Source organism: Chelonia mydas, chromosome 1 (assembly GCF_015237465.2).
Source record: "Chelonia mydas isolate rCheMyd1 chromosome 1, rCheMyd1.pri.v2, whole genome shotgun sequence".
In the NCBI taxonomy this organism is placed as follows: Eukaryota; Metazoa; Chordata; order Testudines; family Cheloniidae; genus Chelonia; species Chelonia mydas.
This window is the reverse complement of record NC_057849.1, coordinates 57,674,747-57,699,756: the sequence shown is the minus strand read 5'-3', so window position 1 is coordinate 57,699,756 and position 25,010 is coordinate 57,674,747. Positions and strand designations below refer to the sequence as shown.

Sequence of the window (25,010 nt, the reverse complement as noted above, 5' to 3'; positions counted from 1 at the left end):
GGGAGGAAAATTTTTCATCTGTTTTTCAGGTATCTGACTCTGAATGGGAAGGAAAAAAAGTGTGTTTAATGCTTACAGTAATTTTCTACATCCTTTATGCACTCTAATAGAAAGAATGAATTTAAAACTTGACTAATACAAATGCTTAAAGTGATAATTATGTGCTTTTCTAAAACTGAACAAAACTGACCAGGAAACAAAGATATGATGATGTAAAAAAAGATAGTATATTGCACATATGCCCTGCTTAGCAATAACCCCCTCAGATACTGTTCCTTACAGTTCTACTCTGGAAAGTGACTTTATGGATATAAATTGGGTTTTTGGGTTTCCAATTTTATTGTTTAAATGATTCCCTTAAAATTTTCTGTTTACAAGGAAAACTGACAGCTCTGCAAACTCAACCTGGTATCCGAATGTCAAGTTATGTGCTTTCCAATTCTTGCATCAACAACAGGAACAGATTGTACAGATCAAATGCTGCCTTCAGATAAACTAGTGCAACCCCACTATCCTCAAATTCTTCCCTTAACTACATATATGCAACCCTGTTGCCCTTAGTGAGATTGTACAGATGGCCATGTTATTGAAACTGTGTTAAAAATTATTTATTGAATAAGCCAAAAAATAATTTAAATTTTCTCAAAAGTGTGTTGATTCTGCAGGGCAGACAGTAATAACAATCTTACTTTTTCCACTACAGAAAGTCAAACAGAATTCTGAATAAAGACAGGGAGTAGATCTGCTGAGCAATAAGGTGCCACTTATATATAATCACTTTTTAGGTGAGTAATACACCTTAAAGAAGGCATCGAAAGAAGCTCTAGAGATCTAGCTACCTTTCTGCTCAACATACATACTTCTAATTTCAAATTCTGTACCGTAATACACAAGCCGAAGATATACATTTGAAGTGTGTATGGAATCTAATTATATAGAGTTAAAAAATGCTTCCTTCTATTCTCTTACCAAAACAAATCCCAAATAAAATTAAAATGGCACAGTAACTATTGCTTAGCCATATTACATGTACATACCTTAAGGCATACATTTAACCGCAATACAAAATGCTGTATATGTAAAATGAATTAATTACACCTACTTTGGAAACAACCATTTTGAATTTCTTGATTTTATGCATTTAACATCTCAAACATAATGAGATTACACATATGTTAAGGGTGGACTCTTCATTTGCCCAAATTGACTTTCATCCCATGTTCCATAGGATACCCTATTATTTCCACTTTATCCTCGTCTCATCTCCCCCCTCTACTTTTTCCACTCATAATAGGGTAAAACACAAGCAGTTAACTTCATGCTTGTCTGTTGGGTTTCCCACTGTGTTTGTATATTACCTAACACAACAGGGCATCTATCTCGATAAGAAACTGTGTGTGCTGCCAATGCACAACAAATAATCATAGAATATCAGGGTTGGAAGGGACCCCAGAAGGTCATCTAGTCCAACCCCCTGCTCGAAGCAGGATCAATTCCCAGTTAAATCATCCCAGCCAGGGCTTTGTCAAGCCTGACCTTAAAAACCTCTAAGGAAGGAGATTCTACCACCTCCCTAGGTAACACATTCCAGTGTTTCACCACCCTCTTAGTGAAAAAGTTTTTCCTAATATCCAATCTAAACCTCCCCCATTGCAACTTGAGACCATTACTCCTCGTTCTGTCATCTGCTACCATTGAGAACAGTCTAGAGCCATCCTCTTTGGAACCCCCTTTCAGGTAGTTGAAAGCAGCTATCAAATCCCCCCTCATTCTTCTCTTCTGCAGACTAAACAATCCCAGCTCCCTCAGCCTCTCCTCATAAGTCATGTGCTCTAGACCCCTAATCATTTTTGTTGCCCTTCGCTGGACTCTCTCCAATTTATCCACATCCTTCTTGTAGTGTGGGGCCCAAAACTGGACACAGTACTCCAGATGAGGCCTCACCAGTGTCGAATAGAGGGGAACGATCACGTCCCTCGATCTGCTCGCTATGCCCCTACTTATACATCCCAAAATGCCATTGGCCTTCTTGGCAACAAGGGCACACTGCTGACTCATATCCAGCTTCTCGTCCACTGTCACCCCTAGGTCCTTTTCTGCAGAACTGCTGCCTAGCCATTCGGTCCCTAGTCTGTAGCGGTGCATTGGATTCTTCCATCCTAAGTGCAGGACCCTGCACTTATCCTTATTGAACCTCATCAGATTTCTTTTGGCCCAATCCTCCAATTTGTCTAGGTCCTTCTGTATCCTATCCCTCCCCTCCAGCGTATCTACCACTCCTCCCAGTTTAGTATCATCCGCAAATTTGCTGAGAGTGCAATCCACACCATCCTCCAGATCATTTATGAAGATATTGAACAAAACCGGCCCCAGGACCGACCCCTGGGGCACTCCACTTGACACCGGCTGCCAACTAGACATGGAGCCATTGATCACTACCCGTTGAGCCCGACAATCTAGCCAGCTTTCTACCCACCTTATAGTGCATTCATCCAGCCCATACTTCCTTAACTTGCTGACAAGAATACTGTGGGAGACCGTGTCAAAAGCTTTGCTAAAGTCAAGAAACAGATAATAGTACATTATGTTTGTGAAGGGTGCCACGTATGAACATTTAACTTAAGAATGTGCCTAACTTTAAGCATGCAAGTAGTCACATTGAATCTAATGGGAACACTCAGATGCTTATAGTAACTTGCTAATTCTGGACCTTATGTAGTATTTAGCCTTCCGGTCTTCCAGCTCTCCTTAGCAACCCTGGCATATGTCCCACAGGAGACATTTAGGGCTTTCCTAGAATACAATAAATTTATACTACTGACAGGTTTCCTAAGAGTATAGTCATGAATTATGGATTAGATTTTCCAATTTAAATGTGAATATGGAATTCTACATTTTGGAAAGGTTAAGAACATAAGACTTGAAGAGACCTCCTGGGTCATCAAGTCCAGACCTCTGCTATCACAGGCAATCCTGTCATATAATCTTACCAAACTCAATATTAAAATGAGTTAGGTTTTTTATCCTCATTATTCCTATAGAAAGGCTGTTTCAGAACCGTACTTCTTTAATGGTTAGAAACCGTTTTCTAATTTACACGCTAAATTTATTCATGGACATCTTATACCCATTTGTTCCTGTGCCAACATTGCCCTTATACAGTTCTTCTCCCTCCCTGGTGTTTGCCATCCTGGTGTATTTATACAGAGCAATAATATCCCCTCAGCCTTTGTTCTCATTGATCTGAAACCTATAAATCAATGCTATTTATCACTGGATTGGAATATTGGAATTTATGTTTAGAACAAAGCATAGCACTTTTGTCTTCAAATTCATTTCTATTCGTTAGTAAAGGTCCACATACTTTAGGACGGTCCATTTCAACTGCCATTATTCTAATTCAGTGGAGGAAAGAGATTCTCCACTCCCCCTCTTCTTCACCTTTAAGAGAAGATCAGGGAGGTAGAACACCTTTCAACTCATTTCCAGGAAAAAGGAGTAACTAACTCTGGGGACAAATTCTGCAAGCTGTTCTGAATGGACAGACCCCTGCCCTTGCACAAAGCCTGCCCCTGGAGTGCCTTGGATTCCCCCAACTACCAGGGGGTTGTTCCGTTATCAGAATCCCTTTAGAAAAGTTTAGTGAAAAAAATACACCCTGGTCTCTAGATATTTGCATGAAAGGTGTTCTTTCTAAAATGTTAGATTTCAGTTTAACTGTTTCACTTGAGTCCTTTAAAAAAAAAAGTAGTGTAGCATGGAGCCACCAATTTGGTCAAAAATTATTTTACCTGTATATATTTAAAGTACTACCGATGATCCATCTGTAATCACGTCTTGTGTATTCTTAGGAAGTCAGATTACCAGAGCAAGAATACTGTTGCTGAAAAATAAATACTAAATACTCAAAATAAGACAGAAGAAAAAATACTTTAATCACAAAAAATATATATATATAAATAATGAATATTCAAGAACCACAGTTACAGCAGGAAAATACAATTTTAGCTGTTGCTGAGATGTTATCAGAGATCCTCATCTACCAAATCTTAAAATGTGCATTAAATAATTGAAATGCCTTACTTTGAAACAAGTATCCAAAAGACATTTGTTTGCATACTAGTTTTTGTTACATTAAAAATAACCAACACAAGAGAATGCCTAAAGATGCAAGGAAAAAATGATCTATGGTTTAAGATCTAGTCACAATTTAACTTTCAGTTTTTCCAATAAATTATATAGAACACAGGGGCAGGGAGCAGGAAACAGCAAACTTTATTCTAAAGACTCAGTTCTTAAGTGAAGACACCAGCATTTTATTTTAATAGAAACACATACAAAAAGATGATTTTATATATTTTAGATTCTCACATAAACACTCCTATCTGGAACCCAACTACAAGGTATAATACCAGAGCCAGCATGTTCTTGTGGACGGATCTTAGGGCTGGGAATTCCTACGTTCTAATCTTGGGTCTGTCCTTGACTCACCATGTGGCCTTGGACAAGTTACTTATGGGCCTTCTACACAACAGATAAGATTGAGTTTGGGGACCCAAGTATAAGTTAGTTTCAATTAGAAGCATAGAACAGCATTTTACTGTACATATTTGATCAGGTCCATTGAGCTAATTTCTATTTGTAATGTAATTTCTATAAATTATCCCTCTATGTGTGTTCCGTGTGAGCAGAATTTTTTGGTATATAGTTTAGTCTTTCCTCCCGCTTGTTTGGAGTGTTTGTGAATCCCACTGATCACACTCACGTGTCTCTATGGATGGCTCCTAAAACATACAAGATTGAAGTTTCTTTACATAGGGCCTATAACCACTGGTTGAGAGTTGGGGAAGAGAGAAGTATGAGGAAAAAGCCATAATTAATGGCCTACTGATGTCCTTAGAGAGGGGCCAAACCTCTATTCCAATACTTCTTGATTTCTAGGCAGCCTTTGATCATGAAGTGCTGCTAGCTTATATAAACGACATGGCAGGAGCAGACAGAATAGTACTCAGGTGGCTTCATTCATTCCTTCCTATTAAACGTATCACAGAGAATGAGGCGCTCCTTCTTTCCTAGAACACTCATTTTGAGGTTCCCTTTTCAATATGATCTTGCTTCTTCAACATACAACATGAGAACACTTGAGGAAATAGTGAAATGCCATGACTCCAATATCAACAATAAGCTGACAACACACAGCTCTTCATTTGCTTCTCCACTGATGTGACATTTTCCATTACCAAGATGTTTCAGAGCCTGGAAGAAATAAAACATTGGTTGAAGAGCAGCTGGCTCAAACTGAATCTTGACAAGATGGAAGTGATGCTACTAAAAAGAAGGGAAAAATGTGACGAACTTACTGGAACAGTGATCTCACCCTTGACTGAGAGCATCCAAAGATCATCTGTCAAGGAAGTACAAAGCCATGGGGTCTTTTTGAATTCCTTACTGCTCCTGGACACATACTGGATCAGTGGCAAGGAGCCACTAATTCACAATCTCCACTGGCTGGTTGTCTCTTTCCAGATTAATTTTAAAAGGCAGTTTACAGGCTACATCTAAGATACTTCAAATACCACATACCCATCCTTTACCTTGCAAGACAGCTACACGCTGTAGGGATGCTACAATTAGAATGGCCCAGGATAAGACAGGTTTAGGGGCATAATCTATCTTTTCCAGAGGCAAGACTTCAGCAGCAGAATATCTTGTCAGAGATCAGATGGAGCCCAATCCTGACTGTATTCAAATGTAAGGCCCTGATCCCTGTGAACAGATCCATTGAAGTCAATGTGGGTATAGGCCCTGAACCTACAACTTATTGTAAGACTCACCTATCTGAAAACACCTTTTCCCAGGATGAACCAGTAGCTAGGGAATGAAAGAAGGGGGTGGGGGGGAGGGGCGAGAGAAAGAGAGACACACAGTGAAAAGAACAAACAAAAGAAAACACACACATGTACACCAGGAACAAGGAAGATGTTCAAAATATTGCCCTTTAAGGCATGCTCAGTGCTATCTTTGTTTTACCACATAGGCTACATCTACACTTGGAGCTAGATGTGTGATTCCCAGCTTGTGTAGACATGCTAGCGCACTAAAAATAGTAGCATAGCTGCAGTAGAGCAGGCAGCAGTGAGTGGTGGCACCAGGTAGCCGGCCTGAGTACAACCACCCCCTGGACCCTGTGGTCACATACCCAGGGATCTAGCCTATTTTTAGCATGCTAGCTCAACGAGACCTAGTGCACATATGTCTATGCAAGCTGGGAACCACAACCCTAGCTAGCTCCAAGCATAGACATACCCTTAGATACTGCTATGATAGGCATGTTAGAAATTATTTGAAGATATTCAAGGCTACTAATATTTTGAACCCAAGAAACAACAGGACAGGAAGAGAGCTAAGAATAAGATTTAAAAACTCAATGTTGTGAACAATCCTTTTTTGTTCTTTTCCTCCTTTTATGGTTTACAAAGAAATGTCAGTTTATGATGCTATATTTAAGGCCAGAAGGAATAATGTTGCTTTAAAAAAAAAAAAAGAAAAAAAAAAAAGAAAAAAAAAAAAGAAAGAGTAAGGGTCAGAGAGGTGATTTAAATAAACTGATTTTCATTACTTGACTTACATGTATGGGTAGCAGAAACTGAGATGAGGCAAGTTATTTGTATTCATAGTGTAGAATGTTTTTTTCTATTCTTCAACCACCTCTAGTCAAATGAAATAATACATTAAGTAATACATTTCCACCTACCTGACTGCGGCAAAAATTAAAGATACATTTGGTAATAAATATGAATCTTTATCATTTTCTTCTAGTTTTTTCTAATCAATTAATCACTACCAAGCAGAAGATGAATAATGTAAAAAAGGCAATATAAATGTACAGAGGCTACTGAAAACAGTAACAAAGCTTGTATAGAAATTGTGGGTCTGTCTGAGCGAGCAGATCCACAGAAAATTCCAGGTAAAGATCTGAAGATCAGGAAAATTACAATTAGACAAATCTCATCTTGCTAAAAGTTACAAAATTCAAATTAAAATATCACCACCTCTTTCTACAAGAGTAAATATACTTTTTGAAGGCAGTGTTTCAGATGATGAAAGTTGAATGTAAGAATATTTTGGAGTTACAATGGGATCATTTCCAGATAATTAGTGAGTAACCCCAGCTGTGAGAAAAAGGGTTATGATTAGTCCAAGAATCTTATTTCTCCAGATCTTTCTTAAATGTCACAAAATAAAAATAAAATATTTTATTAATGTAAGATCTACCTTTTGGGAAAATAATGTAACAATATTGTTCCTGTACTCAGCTCTAATACATGTGATCTTAAGGGAAAGTATCGTTTATTTTTTTGTGGCTGATGCTGCAAAATTTTTAGAGGTCCAATTTGAGAAGCCAGTTCCCACTCCACTGTCCGTCAATTTCAAAACATCCTTTTCCTCAACGCTTTGTAATCCACTCTGGAATGAAACAGAACTATAATAATACTGATCTTTGGGGCAGTTATTCTGTTTTTGTTTTAGTACACCTTGCCTATTGCTAAGCACTGTGTAAACTTGCAGCACAGAACAAAGGATTTGACTTGTTGGAATTTAACCAGTGGTGAGCTGGAACCGGTTGTTAAATTTAGAAGCCCTTTTAGAACTGGTTGTCCGAGAGGGACAACCGGTTCTAAAAGGGCTTCTAAATCTAACGGTCGGCGAAAAGTGGCGCCTTAGGCGCCACCTCCATGGGTGCTCCAGGGCTGGAGCACCCACGGGGAAAATTTGGTGGGTGCAGAGCACCCACCGGCAGCTCCTCGCCCAGCCTCAGCTCACCTCAGCCTCCTCCCCTGAACGCGCTGCCCCGCTCTGCTTCTCCACCCCCCCACCCCGGCTTCCCGTGAATCAGCTGTTTGCGTGGGAAGCCTGGGAGGGCGGAGAAGCAGGAGATGGCTGCTTCGCACTCAGGCCCAGGGAGGCGGAGGGGAGGTGAACTGGGGGGGGGGGGGCCTGAGGAGGGCCACCCGCGCCACAGCTGGTAACCCGGGGGCGCACAGGGGAACCGATCCCCACCCCAGCAGAGCAGGACGGCGCATTCAAGGGAGGAGGCGGAGCGGAGGTGAGCTGGGGCTGGGCGTGGGGAGAGGAGCTGCCGGTGGGTGCTCTGCACCCGCCAAATTCTCCTCGTGGGTGCTCCAGCCCTGAGGCACCGACTCCCTGGGTGCTCAAGGCGCCACTTTTGATGTGATCGGTGGGGGGAGCGGCCGCTCCCCCTGCTCTCCCCCTAGCTATGCTACCCCACCTCTAGGAGCCAGAGGGACCTGCCGGATGCTTCCTGGGAGCCGCCTCAGGTAAGCACCGCTGGGATTCCCCACTTCGCCCCCCAGCAGGTCCCTCTGGCTCTCAGGGGCAGGGCACGGTGGGCACCCACTACGGTGGCCCACGAGACCCTCCTGCCCAGTTCTGGGGGTAGTCAGGGAACAGGGGAGGGGGGTGGACCACAACCCCCTCGTGGGGTGAGAAGGGAACCGGTTGTTAAGATTTTGGCAGCTCATCACTGAATTTAACTGTATATTGACTCTCCCTCTCTATTTCATGGCTTTTAATTTAGGCATGTTCTTCCCCCCCATTGGCAATTTTTTTCCCCAGTTGGCAGCGGTTTTATGCTGCTTCATTTTTTTCTTCTTTTTTTAAAATAGGTTTATCTTCCCGGTTCTACAACTTGAAAATGCAAACAACTATATTGCTACTAAGGGTAAAAACAAGCTGGGTTAATTAATAAATGTTAAACTTTTATTTTTTTAATTAATTGTAAAGCATCAATTCAATATTAATACTTGCTCCTATTTGAAAATTAAAAAGAAAAATTCTGTCCTCTTTTGCTTTAATGTTATTTCAAATTAATATAAACAGAAGTACTCCCCAGGCTTTCAGTCTTTAGAAGCATTCAGTGAGGCTCTGCACTGTCATAAGTGTCTGCTAACGTGCAGCTCCCTGCACTATCAGGACCTTTGTTTTCAAGAACATGGCTGTTTTAACTCCAGATGCCATGCTTCCAACTTCACATTTAAATTGCCATTGGTCCGGAGGAAAATTGATTTTTAGGAATATCGGTATTTCAGTAAAAAACTATTTCAGGTCTGTGCAATGTTCTGAAGATTGCATTTACCCCTTTGTATCAGGGCATGTCAGTTCTCATATGGTCTGTCAATACTTTAATTCCAAACATCTGAGCCCTGCAAAACCTAGACTCAATAGATGGATCACCTCAAATCTGAATTCCTTTTTGTTTAATCATATAATTAAAGTTGTCTTACTAGATATTTATTGGACAAATCTATATTAGCACAGGTCCTGATCCTGATGCCTTTACGCACAATGACTTCAATGGGAGTTAGGCAAGCGTAAGAGCCACAGGACTGGGTAGGACATTTGAGGTGCTAACAATACTATTTATTTACTACAGTTCACTGTGTGACCAATAAGTACTACGTAAATTCTGTATGCTATACTACTGCAACCCCACTGAAGTCAGCTGTGTTTGTGCTTATTCCCTTCAATGGATGGCATCTACTTTACTCCTCTTTATCAAGATGTGCAATGTCAGAATCTAGCTGGAGCCTTTGATGCCAAGAGCGTAGCTAGATATATAAAACAATTGGACTTTTTTAGAGATAACATAATTACAACTGTAAGGATTTATTTTGTTTGTGCGAAACAGTTGACATTTCTCCTGTTTCAGGGCACAGGCCAGACTTTATGCAAGGGGATAAGAAGACTTTCCCATGTGTAAATTACTCTATAATTACCCATTTGAGGATTTTGTTAATATTTTCCTGAAGTATCTAGTACTGGCCAGTGTCAGAGGCCAATGGACTGAATGGAGCATGGACCTGATGCAGTATGGCAATTCCTGTTTTTTCATCTCTGATCCTGGACTCTGAGATAGCAGCAATGTCACAAAATGTGTTCCCATATAACTGTCAAGAAAGCTTCACCCTCTTCTGGTGGACTGAGGCCAAGCCATTGTAGCCTAGCCCTTTGTGAGGTTCAGGCTGGACAACACCACTACCACAGCTGGGGCCAACTGTGAAGGCCTCCCACACATTACAGCTACATAATGCAATATACAGTTAAATTCCAACAAGTCAAATCCTTTATATTGTGCTGCAAGTTTACACAGTGCTTAGCAACAGGCAAGGTGTACTAAAGCAAAAACAGAATAACTGCCCCAAAGATCAGTATTATTATAGTTCTGTTTCATTCCAGAGTGCATTACAAAGCGTTGAGGAAGAGGATGTTTTGAAATTGACGGACAGTGGAGTGGGAACTGGCTTCTCAAGTTGGGCCTCCAAAATTTTTGTAGCATCAGCCACATAAAAACAAACAGTACTTTTCCTTAAGATCACATGTATTAGAGCTGAGTACAGGAACAATACTGGCACATTACTGGCTGTCTGCCAATCCAAATGCAAGGTTCCTATCTACAAAATCCCAAAGGGGCAGAGGCCCAGCAGCCTCCTCCACACACACCCTGAAAGGCAGAAGCATTCAGTGAAGTGCTGCGAAGGCCCAAAGCCCTTCACCGGGCTCCCCACCTTCCTCAGCAGAGGCAGAGAATTAGGCAGAGCCACTCTAACCCTAATGCATCCCAGTGCCTCCCTAGCGGCAGGGGCTTCCTGGCCACCACTTCACCCAGCACCTTCGAACTGGGGAGCGGCTGGTTTGGAGGAGCGAAAACCTCCTGTCAGGGCGGGGCCCCGCAGGCGACAGCCCCTTTTTCCGGTGCGCCCCGCCAGGCCAGGGCCCGGCCCCGCAGAAACACGGGTCAGAGCAGGCCCCGCTGGCTGCCCGCAGATCCGCTCACTGACCGTACGGCCCAGCCACCGCGACTCTCCCCGAGCGGAAACGGCGCTTGGAGGGCGGTGGGGGGGACTCCCTAAGAAGCGCTCGGCTGCTGCCGCGCTGTAGCAGGCGGAGGCCCGGCCCGAGCGAGACAGGCTGAGACGACGGCTCCAGCGGCAGCGCCCCACGCCTCTCTCCAGCAACGCCCCCGGCCCCCCCACGCCCGCGGGACGCCGCCGCCGTTGCTCCCCGACCCCCTCGGGTGGCGCTGGCGCAGCAGCAGGCGGCTCCCGAGGGGGCGGGGAAACGTTCCTGTCCAACTGGACCGTCGGCGCGACCAAACGGTAACGGCCTCTCTCTGCGCTGCGCCGCGCCCTCGGCGCCTCGCCCCAGAGCCAGGCGCGCGCAGGCTTCTCTCGCCGCAGCCCGAGTCGGGGCGTGGGGCGCTGGCGGCCCCCCCTTCCCCATCGCTTACCTTCCTCCCAGGCGGCGGCGGCGGCTCCTCCTCCTCCTCCTTCAGCGAGACCCGGCTAGGTGCCGCTCCGCTCAGGCGCCTCCTCAGCCCGCGGGGGAGATGAAGGGGGAGGAAGCGTTTTGGCGCCTCCCGCCGTTCACAGGCTGGCTGCGGCAGAGCCTTTAAACCCCTCGAGCCAGGGGCACCAGCCTCAGCAGGCTGGCCCGCTCTGCCAGTGCCAGCGCGCGGGGAGCCCGGCCCTCTGCCGGGGGCCCAACCGCCCCCGGGGCTCCCGTGGGGAGAGAGCAAGACGGGCGGGAGCTAGCCCCGCCTCCCCCGGCCGCCTGGCCCTGTTCGGTGGCTGCCAGCTCCTGGCTGCAGGCTCAGGGGTGGATGTTGCCTCCCGGCCCCTTTGCCCTTGCGCGCCCTGTGCCATGGGAGGGGGCATCCCCTGGGCTCTGGGGCACAGTCAGCGCCTCTCAACACTTCCCCAGCTCCCGGGGTCGAAATGGGGGGTGAAGCCCAAGTCAGAGACTCCAAATGTGCCTGGGGGGGGGGATACATTGTTTGTGCAATGTATCCCCCCCCAAGAAACAAAATGCTGTGGGTGCCAAGGAAACAGCTTTGGTAACAAGAAATGGGAGGGGCAACACTGAGGGGTGGGATGTAGGGCCCAGATGATCCACAGTGTGTTTAGGCACCTACCCCCCAGATTTTAGGTGCCAGCATCCCAGCTTTAGGAACCAGTGTGATCCATGAACCCCCCACTCAGCTGTTGCCCAACCCCCTAGGCATGTAAACTCACTCAGCAGCTAAATTTTTGCTGTAAAAGTTCCCTAAGTGCCTATGTGTCAGCCTCTGGACGTACAATCATAGCACTGGAAGGGACTTCCAGAGGTCATCTAGTCCATTCCCCTACATTCATGGCGGGATTAAATATTATCTAAACCATCTCTGACAGGTGTTTGTCTAACCTACTCTTAAAAGTCTGCAATCATGGAGATTTCACAACCTCCGGAAGCAATTTATTCCAGTGCTTAACCTGACGATTAGGAAGTTTTTCCTAATATCCAACCTAAACCTATTCCGCCCTTGCTGTAGTCACTTCTTGTCCTAGCCTCAGAGGTTAAAGAGAACAATTTTTCTCCCTCCCTTTCTCCCTTTAACAACCTTTTATGTATTTAAAAACTATGTCCCCTTTCATTCATCTCTTCTTCAGACTAAACACACCCAGTTTTTTCAATCTCCTGGCATAGGTCATGTGTTTTAGACCTTTAATAATTTTTATTTCTCTTCTCTGGACTTTCTCCAATTTGTCCACATCTTTCCTGAAATGTGGTGCCCAGAAATAGACACAATACTCCAGTTGAGGCCTAATCAGCCCGCAGTAGAGCAGAAGAATTATTTTTTGTGTCTTGCTTACAACACTCCTGCTAATACATCCCAGAATGATGTTTGCTTTTTTTGCAACAGTATTACAATGTTCACTCATATTTAGTTTGTGATCCATTATGACCCCCAGATCCCTTTCTGCAGTACTCCTTTCTAGGTATAGGCACTGCTACTGCCCTATAGCCACCTGGATGTATATCTCCTGCCTAAGTCACAGAGTGATCCACAAACTGGGGAGAGACAGGCCTTTGCCTGCTTATCTCACCTGTGGGGCCCAAATTGCTCTGAGGCTGCGCACCAGATTAGGTCCCTATTCAAAATCAGGCCACCACAGGAGGTGGTGTCCATTCCCATGTTCACCCTATAACTTTTAGCACCCTAGTTAGACCACTCACTTGGGATGTGTGGAGTCTGGATTCAATTTCCTCCTATCTGCTTGATGGGGAGAAAGGGTTTGAACAGGGAGTTTCCCACCTCTCAGGAAAATGGTCTAATCACTGAGCTATGGGATATTTTGATGTGAGGTTCCCTCAGTCTATTCTGTTGAAACAGTTCCACTAATTATGTATAAATAATTAAAGTTATTGGATCAGGGGAGTGATCCCTGAGTCTCCTACCTCTGGTGTAACCACCAGACTATAAAGTCATTTGCTCGCTAGCCCTCTTTTTCTGTGACCCAGTGACTTTAAGCATTCTGCTCACTTCCATTGGTTCCTGCTAGAGAAATTGAGAGAGAGAGAGAGAGATGGGTATAAAGAGTTGCTCGCTTTTAAGAACTGCTCACAATGGCTTGTGCAAGGTAAAGTTGCAAGATAAAAACCATACAAATTTTGTGGGCACGCTAATCAGGAAAACACGATAGCATTCCCCATAAGGTTCCACTTCCTCTTTGTTTATTAAAAAATTAGCACTAGACAATATGAATCAAGCCCACATTAAATAGACTAAGAACAGGCTAACTAGTAGATCTCAAAAAGTAGTTAATTGGGAATCATCACTGAATGAGGGTGTTTTTAGTGGGGTTCCAAAAGGATTGGTTCTTTGAGTATCTGTACTTGTGCATGCTGGTCTTGCTGCATAGGTGCCCCACTCATAGGAGCTCTGAATTTTTTTGCCCAGCAGTGTCTCTTGGGGCTGTTACATACACCCTGTATGCTTTCACACTCCTGATGACATAAAGGGCAGCATGGTCCCAACCTCCACCCAATTCCTTCTTATCTTCCATGGGAGTGAGGAGCACACCCTCAGCGTCCTCTTAGCTACTGTAGTCTTTATAGTTACATAGTTGTTAAGGTAGTCACTGAACTCAGATGTAGATTTTCTTTTATACTTTATTTTACCCTGTTGGGGAAAAAAAATAATATATCGAGATAGATAGCTAGATTTAGTCAGTCCCAATACGAGGGCTGAATCAAAATAATGTGATTTTAATACCTGCCCATTGTGCAATACTGCTATGCCTTTAAATGGGGGGCATGTTAAATGTCTTTTTTGTTTAGGGGAACTTCACACTACCTGGATATGTGGTTTGCAAATCAAAATACACCCAGAAATTCAGAGAGGTGCATTTGACCCTATTTGTAATGGAGAAATCCAGGAGAGGAGCATTGGATGCTGAAGTTTTTCCAAGAGAAGAGTCTCCTGTTTCGTTATCAAAACCCCACCCACTGAAAAAAGAACAGGAGTGCTTGTGGCACCTTAGAGACTAACAAATTTATTTGAGCATAAGCTTTCGTGGGCTAAAACCCACTTCATCGGATGCATGCAGTGGAAAATACAGTAGGAAGTATTTGCTTCAGGTTGGGGGGCAAATACTCACCACCAACCACACGCCACACAACAAAAACACTAACCCAGGAACCTATCCTTACAACAAAGCCCATTGCCAACTGCGTCCACATATCTATTCAGGGGACACCATCATAGGACCTAATCACATCAGCCACACCCTCAGAGGCTTGTTCACCTGCACATCTACCAAATGTGATATATGCCATCATGTGCCAGCAATGCCCCTCTGCCATGTACATTGGCCAAACTGGGCAGTCTCTATGTAAAAGAATAAATGGACACAAATCAGATGTCAAGAATTATGACATTCAAAAACCAGTCAAAGAACACTTCAATCTCCCTGGTCACTCAATTACAGACCTAAAAGTCGCAATATTACAACAAAAAAACTTCGAAACCAGACTCCAACGAGAGACTGCTGAATTGGAATTAATTTGCAAACTGGACACCATTAAATTAGGCTTGAATAAAGACTGGGAGTGGATGGGTCATTACAAAAAGTAAAACTATTTCCCCATGTTTATTTTTCCCCCCTACTGTTCCTCACATGTTCTTGTCAACAAATGGAAATGGCCCATCTTGATTATCACTACAAAAGGTTTTTTTTTCTCTCCTGCTGGTAATAGCTCACCTTAACTGATCGCTCTCATTATAGCGTGTATGATAACACCCATTGTTTCATGTTCTCTGTGTATATATATATCTTCCTACTGTATTTCCCACTGCATGCATCCGATGAAGTGGGTTTTAGCCCACGAAAGCTTATGCTCAAATAAATTTGTTGGTCTCTAAGGTGCCACAAGTACTCCTGTTCTTTTTGAGGATACAGACTAACATAGCTGCTACTCTGAAACCACTCATTGAGTGCTCCCTCAGTGAGAAATGTCACTCTGAGTTCCTGGGGAATGAAGAGATCTTATTCCTCTTCCAAATCTTCTAAGACTGTCTCAGATGCCCTCAGAGCAGTCAGTTACCATCACTACCCATGGAAAGAAGGAGCACAGCACCAAGTCTGACACCTGTCACTGATCATAGTTTCCAATACCAAGCAAGAAGAGAACAGAGTCATAATTCTAGACACTTTCCTAAGTGAGCAAGGATGAAGCTGGTACTATACCCACGAGTCTCCATTGTGCTGACCTGACCATTCAAAATGGGTTCATGTTGACCAGCCATCAGTATCGATGCCTTCGGTACAGTCTTTTTTGTCATCCTTGGTGCTGATGCCAGGGTAGTTCTACAGCACCATTCTTCCTCACTTCACACTTAGGCATGAGATAGGCATCTGTACATATAGGGTAAGGCATCAGTGCATGTGTCCAGAGGCAGAAACTTAGATGCAGAAGGAACATTTACAGTGCAAATTTAGGTTTCAGAGTAACAGCCGTGTTAGTCTGTATTCGTAAAAAGAAAAGGAGTACTTGTGGCACCTTAGAGACTAACCAGTTTATTTGACCATGAGCTTTCGTGAGCTACAGCTATGCATCCGATGAAGTGAGCTGTAGCTCACGAAAGCTCATGCTCAAATAAACTGGTTAGTCTCTAAGGTGCCACAAGTACTCCTTTTCTTTTTAGTGCAAATTTAGGTACTGAGTTTAGGTACTTACAGGGTTAGGTGGCAGCAGAGAGGGGATTTTGTGGATCGTGGTGGTGGTGCCTAAAACTGGGATTTAGCTCCCAGATTTTTAAAGATATTTAGGCATTGCTGTGCTCAGCATTGTACCACCTGTTTTAGAAGCCTGTTTCATTTTTAAAAGTCCTTTTGGCCTAAATTCTCTTTGAAAATATACTTAGGCATTGCTACACTGAGTGCAGCAATGCCCAAATACCTTTAAAAATCTGGGCCTAGGTGCCTACATCTGGGGTTTATATGCCTATGTCCCTTTGTGGATCTCACCCTGGCTCCCTCTATAGCACCACGCAACTGACTTCTTTGTTTCAGTTTTGCATCTCTAAAATGGGATAAATAAAGACAAGACAAACACTACCACTAATAAAAAAGTTTATACACCTAGGAATCCTGACTCTCATGAAAAAAGATTTACACAGACGAACTGACCCTGACAGATAACAGGTATTCTTTCTAGATTGGATGTTTTTCTAAAAGATATGATCTTGGAATTATTTTGGGGAAGATCTATGGCCTGTGTTATTCAGGAAGTCAGACTAGATGATCACGATGAGCCTTTCTGGCCTTGGAATCGATGAAAAATCTATCATTCTATTTTCTGAGTGGTATGTTATGAAAACAGAACATATGATTATGATTTATTAAGGGCATGGCTACACTTGCAAGTTAGAGCTCATTAAAGCATCCGCGAGTGCCCTACCTCATGACGGGTCCACACTGGCAAGGTATGTAGAGCGCTCTGACTCCATAGCTAGAGCGCTCCTGGTACTCCACCTCGGCGAGTGGACTAACGTTTGATGCATCCCTGCTGGAGCGCCGTGGCACCAGTGTGGATGCCCTGTTCTGTTAATGTGCTCTGATCGGCCTCCAGAAGTGTCCCACAATGCCTGTTCTAGCCACTCTGGTCATCCCTTTGAACTCTACTGCCCTGCCCTCAGGTGATCAACCGTCAGACCCGCCCTTTAAATTCTCTGGGAATTTTGAAAATCCTCTTCCTGTTTGCTCAGCCAGGCGTGGAGTGCTTTCAGCTAATCTTTCCTGGTGACCATGCCTCCACGCACCAGGCAATCCCCAGTATGGAGCAATGGCGAGGTGCTGGACCTCAACAGTGTTTGCGGGGAGGAAGCTGTCCAGTCCCAGCTGCACTCTAGCCATAGGAATTACGATACCTTCGGGCAGATATCAAGGGATATGATGGAAATGAGCCATGAGCGGGACGCTCTGCAGTGTAGGGTTAAAGTGAAGGAGCTGCGGAATGCCTACCGCAAAGCCCACGAGGCAAACAGCCGCTCCGGCGCTGCCCCCACGACCTGCCGTTTCTACAAAGAGCTGGATGTGATACTTGGGGGCGACCCCACCTCCACTCTCAGTACCTCCATGGACACTTCAGAGCCCAGTTCAACAAGGCAGGAGGGAGAGGAGGAGGAGGAGGAGCAAAGCGGGAGCGAGTGTGCTGAGGCAGAGGAAGACACCTAGAATCCCTAGATGCATGCAGCCAGGAGCTGTTCTCAAGCCAGGAGGAAGGTAGCCAATCGTGGCGGCCGGTGCTTGGGGAAGGAAAAACACCAGAGGAGGTTCCCGCTTTTGTTTTGGGAAGGAAGTTATTTGGCACGGGCTCTTGCGATGAGGAGGGTTAGCGCTGCATGCATGGCTAGATGTGGAATAGGGCGTTTATGTGCTCTCTCATTCTCGTCTCTCTCAGTGGACAAGAAGCTGGATATGAGTCAACAGTGTGCCCGTGTTGCCAAGAAGGCCAATGGCATTTTGGGATATATATGTAGGGGCATTGCCAGCAGATCAAGGGACGTGATCGTTCCCCTCTATTCGACCTTGGTGAGGCCTCATCTGGAGTACTGTGTCCAGTTTTGGGCCCCACACTACAAGAAGGATGTGGAAAAATTGGAAAGAGTCCAGCGGAGGGCAACAAAAATAATTAGGGGACTGGAACACATGACTTATGAGGAGAGGCTGAGGGAATTGGGATTGTTTAGTCTGCGGAAGAGAAGAATGAGGGGGGATTTGATAGCTGCTTTCAACTACCTGAAAGGAGGTTCCAAAGAGGATGGATCTAGACTGTTCTCAGTGGTAGCTGATGACAGAACAAGGAGTAATGGTCTCAAGTTGCAGTGGGGGAGGTTTAGGTTGGATATTAGGAAAAACTTTTTCACTAGGAGGGTGGTGAAACACTGAAATGCGTTACCTAGGGAGGTGGTGGAATCTCCTTCCTTAGATATTTTTAAGGTCAGGCTTGACAAAGCCCTGGCTGGGATGATTTAGTTGGGGATTGGTCCTGCTTTGAGCAGGGGGTTGGACTAGATGACCTCCTGAGGTCCCTTCCAACCCTGATATTCTATGGTTCTCACATCATGGTAATTGGCCTCAGTAATCTCTTCAAAGGTCTCAGCCAGTACTTGGGCAATGCACCTGCGCAGGTTTATTGGGAGAGCCACTGTGGTCCTTGTCCCAGTCAGGCTAACATGTCCGCGCCACTGTGCCATGAGGGGCGGGGGGACCATTGCTGCACACAGGCAAGCTACATATGGGCCAGGGCGGAAGCCGCATTGTAGTAGAAGACCCTCCCTTGCTTCCCAGGTCACCCTCAGCAGCAAGATATCTTCAGGACTAACTCCTGTGGAAAATGTGGGGACAGTTCAGTATAGGGGGCCCCTGCAGCTGTTGGCTCTCCTCAAGGCACAGAAACCCAAAGGACAGTACAGCCATGAAGGAATCAGTCCCCCTTAACCCTGTGCTTACTCCCATTTTGGGGCTCCCGGGGTTATGTGCGCTCACTTTGGGACGGGCAAATTATGCTATTGTGTAGACTGTGCTTGCCCTCCTTAAGTACGGGGGAATAATTGCTCTGTCTGGTGAACAATGCTGCCTCTGTTAAGTGTTGCATTTTGCCTTTACAAATGCAACCTTGGGATCTCAGCCATCCGTATTATCACCGCCCGAGAGGCTGCAAAGAATCAGGAAGAGGCCATGCAGAAGCAAAGAGGACATGCTGCATGAAGTCATGCAGCACTCCCTTAGTGAAAATCAAAAAGTGCAGGAGTGGTGGGAGAGTGAAAAGAGGGTCTGCCAGCAGAATGCGGATCGCCAGCACCAAAGCAGAGAGCGGCTGATAAGCATCATGGAGTGCCAAGTGGACTCTATCCAGGTGCCCGTAGCCATGCAGGCTGAGCACTACCGTGCCCCCCGCCCCTTGCAGGCCTTGTCCCAAAACTCTTTCCCTTGGGACAGGACCCAGAATGTCCCGCCCTGTTCCCACAAGCCACAGCACCAGAATGGGAAGAGGTGCTCTGTGGGATAGCTGCCCATAATGCTCTGCTCCCAATGCTGCTGCAGGTGCCGCAAATGTGGCCACACCCGTGTGCTTGCAGCTGTCAGTGTGGACAGATTGCAGCGCTTTCCCTACTGTGCTTTCCGAAGGCTGGTTTAACTCAAAGTGCTCTACATTTGCAAGTATAGCTATGCCCTTAGTATGGTTTATAAAGCAATAAGTACGGACAAGAACTGCCTGGTTCAGAGGTGTCTCAGTTTTGGTCTTTAACAGGGTCTTTGTCTCATTAACTGTGGAACAGTCTGTAATTGTGTTATAATTGTGTAATATTACCCATTGTATTTAGAGCTAACTAAACTTTGCCTACTACTGTTTTGAAATTACAATTATAATTCAAAGAAATAAAATTCTTTAATATTTTAGTTTGAGAAAAATGTCACAATGGAAAATTTCTTGATTTCTCCCCTCCTTTGAATATACCTATTTTGATACTTGTACTAATTTTTAAGTCTTTAGTCTGATTCCATCCTTTCTGAACTTTTGCACCAGTATATGTTTCAGTAATGGGATGATCCTGCATCATTAAAGTTAATGGGAGTTTTACTATTGACTTCAGTGGAAGCAGGGCCTAATTTCATGCATGTTTGCATAGGCTGAATAAATTGGTTAATATGAAGGAAAAACTCTGGACTTCCTTAAGAATCTGATTTTAACATTTGTAAAGCAAACTTCCAGGAATACTATGGTAAATTTTGCAAACATCTTTTGTTTATTAAAGGAACTGGACCTCAAAATGTATACAAAGAACGAAGTTCAAGAAACAGGTAACTGGAGGGGAAATTTACTAAGAAAATAACCATTCTGTAAGTGTCCTGTTATCTAATTCTTTGCAAGATGCTATTCCTAGCCCTAAAGATAATAGTTTTTCCATACAAAAAAGTTAGTCAGGAAATACGTTGAATAGCTTAACAACATTTCCTGCTAAAAAAATTTATCATTGCGTGATAAACATTTCCTGTTGGTGAGTTTTGTTGTATCTACTGTCATTTTGTTGTCTTCATTGCTATAATTAACACACGTCTGTGCTGCTGAGTGTGCCCATCCTGTCCAACAAAGGTTCAAGTATGACTTGCATGTGGTTGTGACATATGTGATATTTCATAATATTCATTTTCTTTATATCTTAATTTTTGTCTGCAATGAGAAATGAAATATTAAATCCATTTGGAGTGTTGTGAGAGTTGGATAACTCCAGAAGTATGGAGGTTCCTCAGTGTTTCTTCTGAGTCATTACCAAAAGTGAACTCAGTGATTTCAGTAAAACCTCCATAATAGCTTTAACCAAGAAGGTAGGACTTCATGTAGATCTTAATTATCCAAGGCTAACTTGTATTGAAAACTGCTTTGGAAGGTGATCAAAAGAAATGCCTTTTCCTGCCCAGCCTCAAGGATATTGTTAGTGTTTAACAAAAAAATAAAAAAAAAAATAAAGTTTGGCTATGACTGGAAATTTAGCTATGCAAAATGACATCTTTTTATTCAACAGAATTTGTTATGCATATTTGCAGTTAGTTATATTTGATTACTTTAGTGATAAAAGTGACATCAGTTATGTGACAGGTTGGATCACAGAAACTCCCTCAAGACACTCACTAGATGTGCTGGGATACCAATGAGAACAAACCCTGCTGCCAGAAAAGGCTTCCCTCCACTCCCGTCTTGCTGAGCTAGACACACCAGTCAGCTCCAGCACAGACTAAGAGGTTGGGCCACACCCCCCTGCAGTTCACAGAAACTAAGATTCACTTAGCCCAGGGGCTTCTCAGTTAACAGGGACTTTCCCAGCACCCAGTAGTCAGTCTTTCTGGGAGCCTAAACCCCAGATAAATTCGTAAACTCATAAGTTGTCCGCCCTCTATAACACTGATAGAGAGATATGCACAGCTGTTTGCTCCCCCAGGTATTAATTACTTACTCTGTGTTAATTAATAAACAAAAGTGATTTTATTAAGTATAAAAAGTAGGATTTAAGTGGTTTCAAGTGATAACAGACAGAACAAGGTAAGTTACTAAGTAAAATAAATCAAAATACGCACGTCTAACTTAATACACTAAAGATCTGGTTACAAATACTAACTTCTCACGCATGATGTTATTTCAGGTACAATCCTTTTCAGACCAACATTGTAGTTTATGGCCTGGGTCCAGCAATCACTCACACCCCTGTAGTTACAGTCCTTTGTTCCAGATCCTTTCAGGCATCTCTTTGGGGTGGAGAGGCCATCACTTAAGCCAGCTGAAGACCAAATGGAGAGGCTTCCAGGGCTTTTTATATTCTCTCTCTTGTGGGCGGAAACCCATTTGGTCTTCTGTGCAAAATCACAGCAACAAGATGGAGTTTGTAGCCACCTGGGCAAGTCACATGTCCATGAATGATTCAGCTTTTTGCAGGCCAACGCCATTGTTTACATGTTAGTTTGAACATTCCCGGGAAAGCTCAGATGTGGATTGGTGTCTCCCAAAGTCCATTGTTAGTTAAGTACTCCCAATTACTTGAATAGCTCCTTCACAATATATTGGTCAAACCTCCTGTCATGAATATAAAGGGAAGGGTAACCACCTTTCTGTATACTGTGCTATAAAATCCCTCCTGACCAGAGGCAAAACCCTTTCATCTGTAAAGGGTTAAGAAGCTAAGGTAACCTAGCTGGCACCTGACCCAAAATGACCAATGAGAGGACAAGATACTTTCAAATCTGGAGTGGGGGTGGAAACAAAGGGTTAGTCTGTCTGTGTGATGCTTTTGCCGGGAACAGATCAGGAATGCAGACTTACAAGTCCTGTTAAGTTAGTAAGTAATCTAGCTAGAAGTGCGTTAGATTTCCTTTTGTTTAATGGCTGGTAAAATAAGCTGTGCTGGATGGAATGTATATTCCTGTTTTTGTGTCTTTTTGTAACTTAAGGGTTTGCCTAGAGGGATTCTCTGTGTTTTGAATCTGATTACCCTGTAAGGTATTTACCATCCTGATTTTACAGAGGTGATTCTTTTACCTTTTCTTTTTCCTTTGCCTCCATTTCTCTCCTGTGGGCAGCCTCCATTTCTTTTTCTTTTGCCTCCATTTCCATCTTTCTAAGTTCTACCCATCTTTCATGTTCCTTTTGTTTTTCCTCAGCCTCAAATCTGGCTAATTCCAATTTCTGTTGAACAGTGCAGTCTGTCATCCTAACCTCTCTGTTTTTAACTAACTTTACACCCGAGAGTTAGAAACAAAACAAAACAAAAAACTGGCCTGTAAAATTTTGCTGTGCTGTAACCTGATACCCCCCCTTTTTTTTCTGATAGCTGTTGTCAGCCTACAGAAAAATCCTTTTGTTAAGCCTGCTGCTCTGTCCACCAGACAGAGAGACAGAATCTTCAGCTGCAATCACCTTTTACAAAACCTTTTAGAATCCTGCTGTGCTTCTGGTTCGAAATGATCTCAAAATGATCCCAGCTCTCTGCCACCATGTCAAGATTCCTTCCCCACTCTGAACTCTAGGGTACAGATGTGGGGATCTGCATGAAAGACCCCTAAGTTTATTCTTCCCAGCTTAGGTTAAAAACTTCCCCAAGGTACAAACTTTGCCTTGTCCTTGAACCGTATGCTGCCACCGCCAAGCATTTTAAACAAAGAACAGGGAAAGAGCCCACTTGGAGACGTCTTCCCTCCAAAATATCCCCCCAAACCCTACACCCCCTTTCCTGGGAAAGGCTTGATAAGAATCCTCACCAATTTGTACAGGTGAACACAGACCCAAACCCTTGGATCTTAAGAACAATGAAAAATCAATCAGGTTCTTAAAAGAAGAATTTTAATTAAAGAAAAGGTAAAAGAATCACCTCTGTAAAATCAGGATGGTAAATACCTTACAGGGTAATCAGATTCAAAACACAGAGAATCCCTCTAGGCAAAACCTTAAGTTACAAAAAGACACAAAAACAGGAATATACATTCCATCCAGCACAGCTTATTTTACCAGCCATTAAACAAAAGGAAATCTAACGCACTTCTAGCGAGATTACTTACTAATTTAACAGGACTTGTAAGTCTGCATTCCTGATCTGTTCCCAGCAAAAGCATCACACAGACAGACTAACCCTTTGTTCCTCCACCCTGCCTCCAGATTTGAAAGTATCTTGTCCTCTCATTGGTCATTTTGAGTCAGGTGCCAGCTAGGTTACCTTAACTTCTTAACCCTTTACAGATGAAAGGATTTTGCCTCTGGTCAGGAGGGATTTTATAGCACTGTATGCAGAAAGGTGGTTACCCTTCTCTTTATATTTATGATACCTCCCTTATGTGTTTCCTACAGGAAACACTTCAAATAAAAGCATAGAGCCAATGCTCATAACTTTAGAAATAAAAATGTTGCATGCATACAAATAGGATGAATATATTCAGTAGATCATAACCTTTGTAAAGATATGTTACATGGCATATCTAGCACAAAGCATATTCCAGTTATGTTATATTTACACTTATAAGCATATTTCCCTAAACATATAGAGTGCATATTTCCATAAACATAAAGAGTGCAACGTTACAAGTTATATCTGGTGGTCATTTAACTAAGGCCAGAATGATGAATTTCAAGTGTACCTATCTGGATGGCTCGTTATGGCCACGTACCTTAATGTAAGGGTATATTTACACTTAAAATTCTACAGCGGCATAGCTGCAGGTACACCGCTATAGTGCTGCAGTGTAGATACTACAGTGACGCAGGGGTAGGGCACAGTTCTCGTTGCTGTAGTTAATCCACCTCCCCAAGGGGCAGTAGCTAGGTTAACAGAAGAATTTTTCCATCGCCCTAGCACTATTTACACCAAGGTTTAGGTTGGCATAGCTATGTCTCTTGGAGACATAGCTCTGCCAATGTAAGTTTTCAGTGTAGACGAGCCCTTAGTCCTCCAGAAGAGACATGGGGAGTGAGGTTTGTGGAGTTAAAAATTGAGGACAAAAAGTGACACATGGTGACTCTCTTCCCAAAAAGGTTCCATTGTGCATGTGAGATTCTGAGTGAACACTCAATTGCAAAAGTACTATTGGCTTCAGTGGGACCAGGATATGCACATTTTGTATAAACATCATGGTTGTATCTTAAGAAGAATAGCCAAAGAGAGTGTGTTTAAAACATAGAATTTGGCGGTATGTAAAATTTTAACATAATAAAATAAATAGGTTGCACTGTCATTGTAAGTATAGGGAAGATTTACTTCTCTGTTCCAGAACTAGATTGTAGCTGTCATGCTGTCCTATAATGGCTCAAGAGCATGAGAATCACCCTCAGGGCAAACAGTTAAGAACCAGGGCACAAACCCCAATTGGTTGAGTTCTATACTTAGATTTCACCAACCAATTATCAAGTGTAAACTCCTCAGGCACTATAGTAGACTTAACATGGAGTCATGGACTGTCCCGCTGGGTACTCCAATCTGTCTTGCCACCCAGGTAAGCATACCTGTGTGATAGATGGTGCCTTACACCAAGTATTACAGCAATATTCAGGTTACTCCCATGTCTCTTACCCCAGATCTGTTGCACTTTACATTTCACATCAAAGAAAATGTTTGTGGTCAATCCTAT

The 25,010-nt window shown here is 43.6% G+C and overlaps 1 protein-coding gene and 1 long non-coding RNA gene across 49 annotated transcripts in view; one reads left to right on the top strand and one right to left on the bottom strand.

Moving 5' to 3' along the window:
- The window catches only part of LOC102937587 (RCC1 and BTB domain-containing protein 2), a 93,723-nt gene extending 82,118 nt beyond the window's left edge, over positions 1–11,605 (bottom strand). For 19 of the 48 annotated variants that reach the window (XR_006283666.1, XR_006283654.1, XR_006283657.1 and 16 more), the window contains exons 1-4: positions 10,860–11,014; positions 6,629–6,710; positions 3,792–5,256; positions 2,477–2,554 (exon numbers count right to left, since the gene is read on the bottom strand). The gene's annotated coding sequence lies outside the window, so the exon portion shown is untranslated. The other 29 variants (XR_006283710.1, XR_006283704.1, XR_006283702.1 and 26 more) reach the window with 23 other exon arrangements.
- LOC119565734 lies at positions 11,051–21,670 on the top strand. Its single transcript, XR_005224546.1, has 3 exons — positions 11,051–11,177; positions 16,486–16,544; positions 20,162–21,670. It is a non-coding gene; the product is annotated as an uncharacterized LOC119565734 (long non-coding RNA).
- The last annotated feature ends 3,340 nt before the right edge of the window (positions 21,671–25,010 follow it).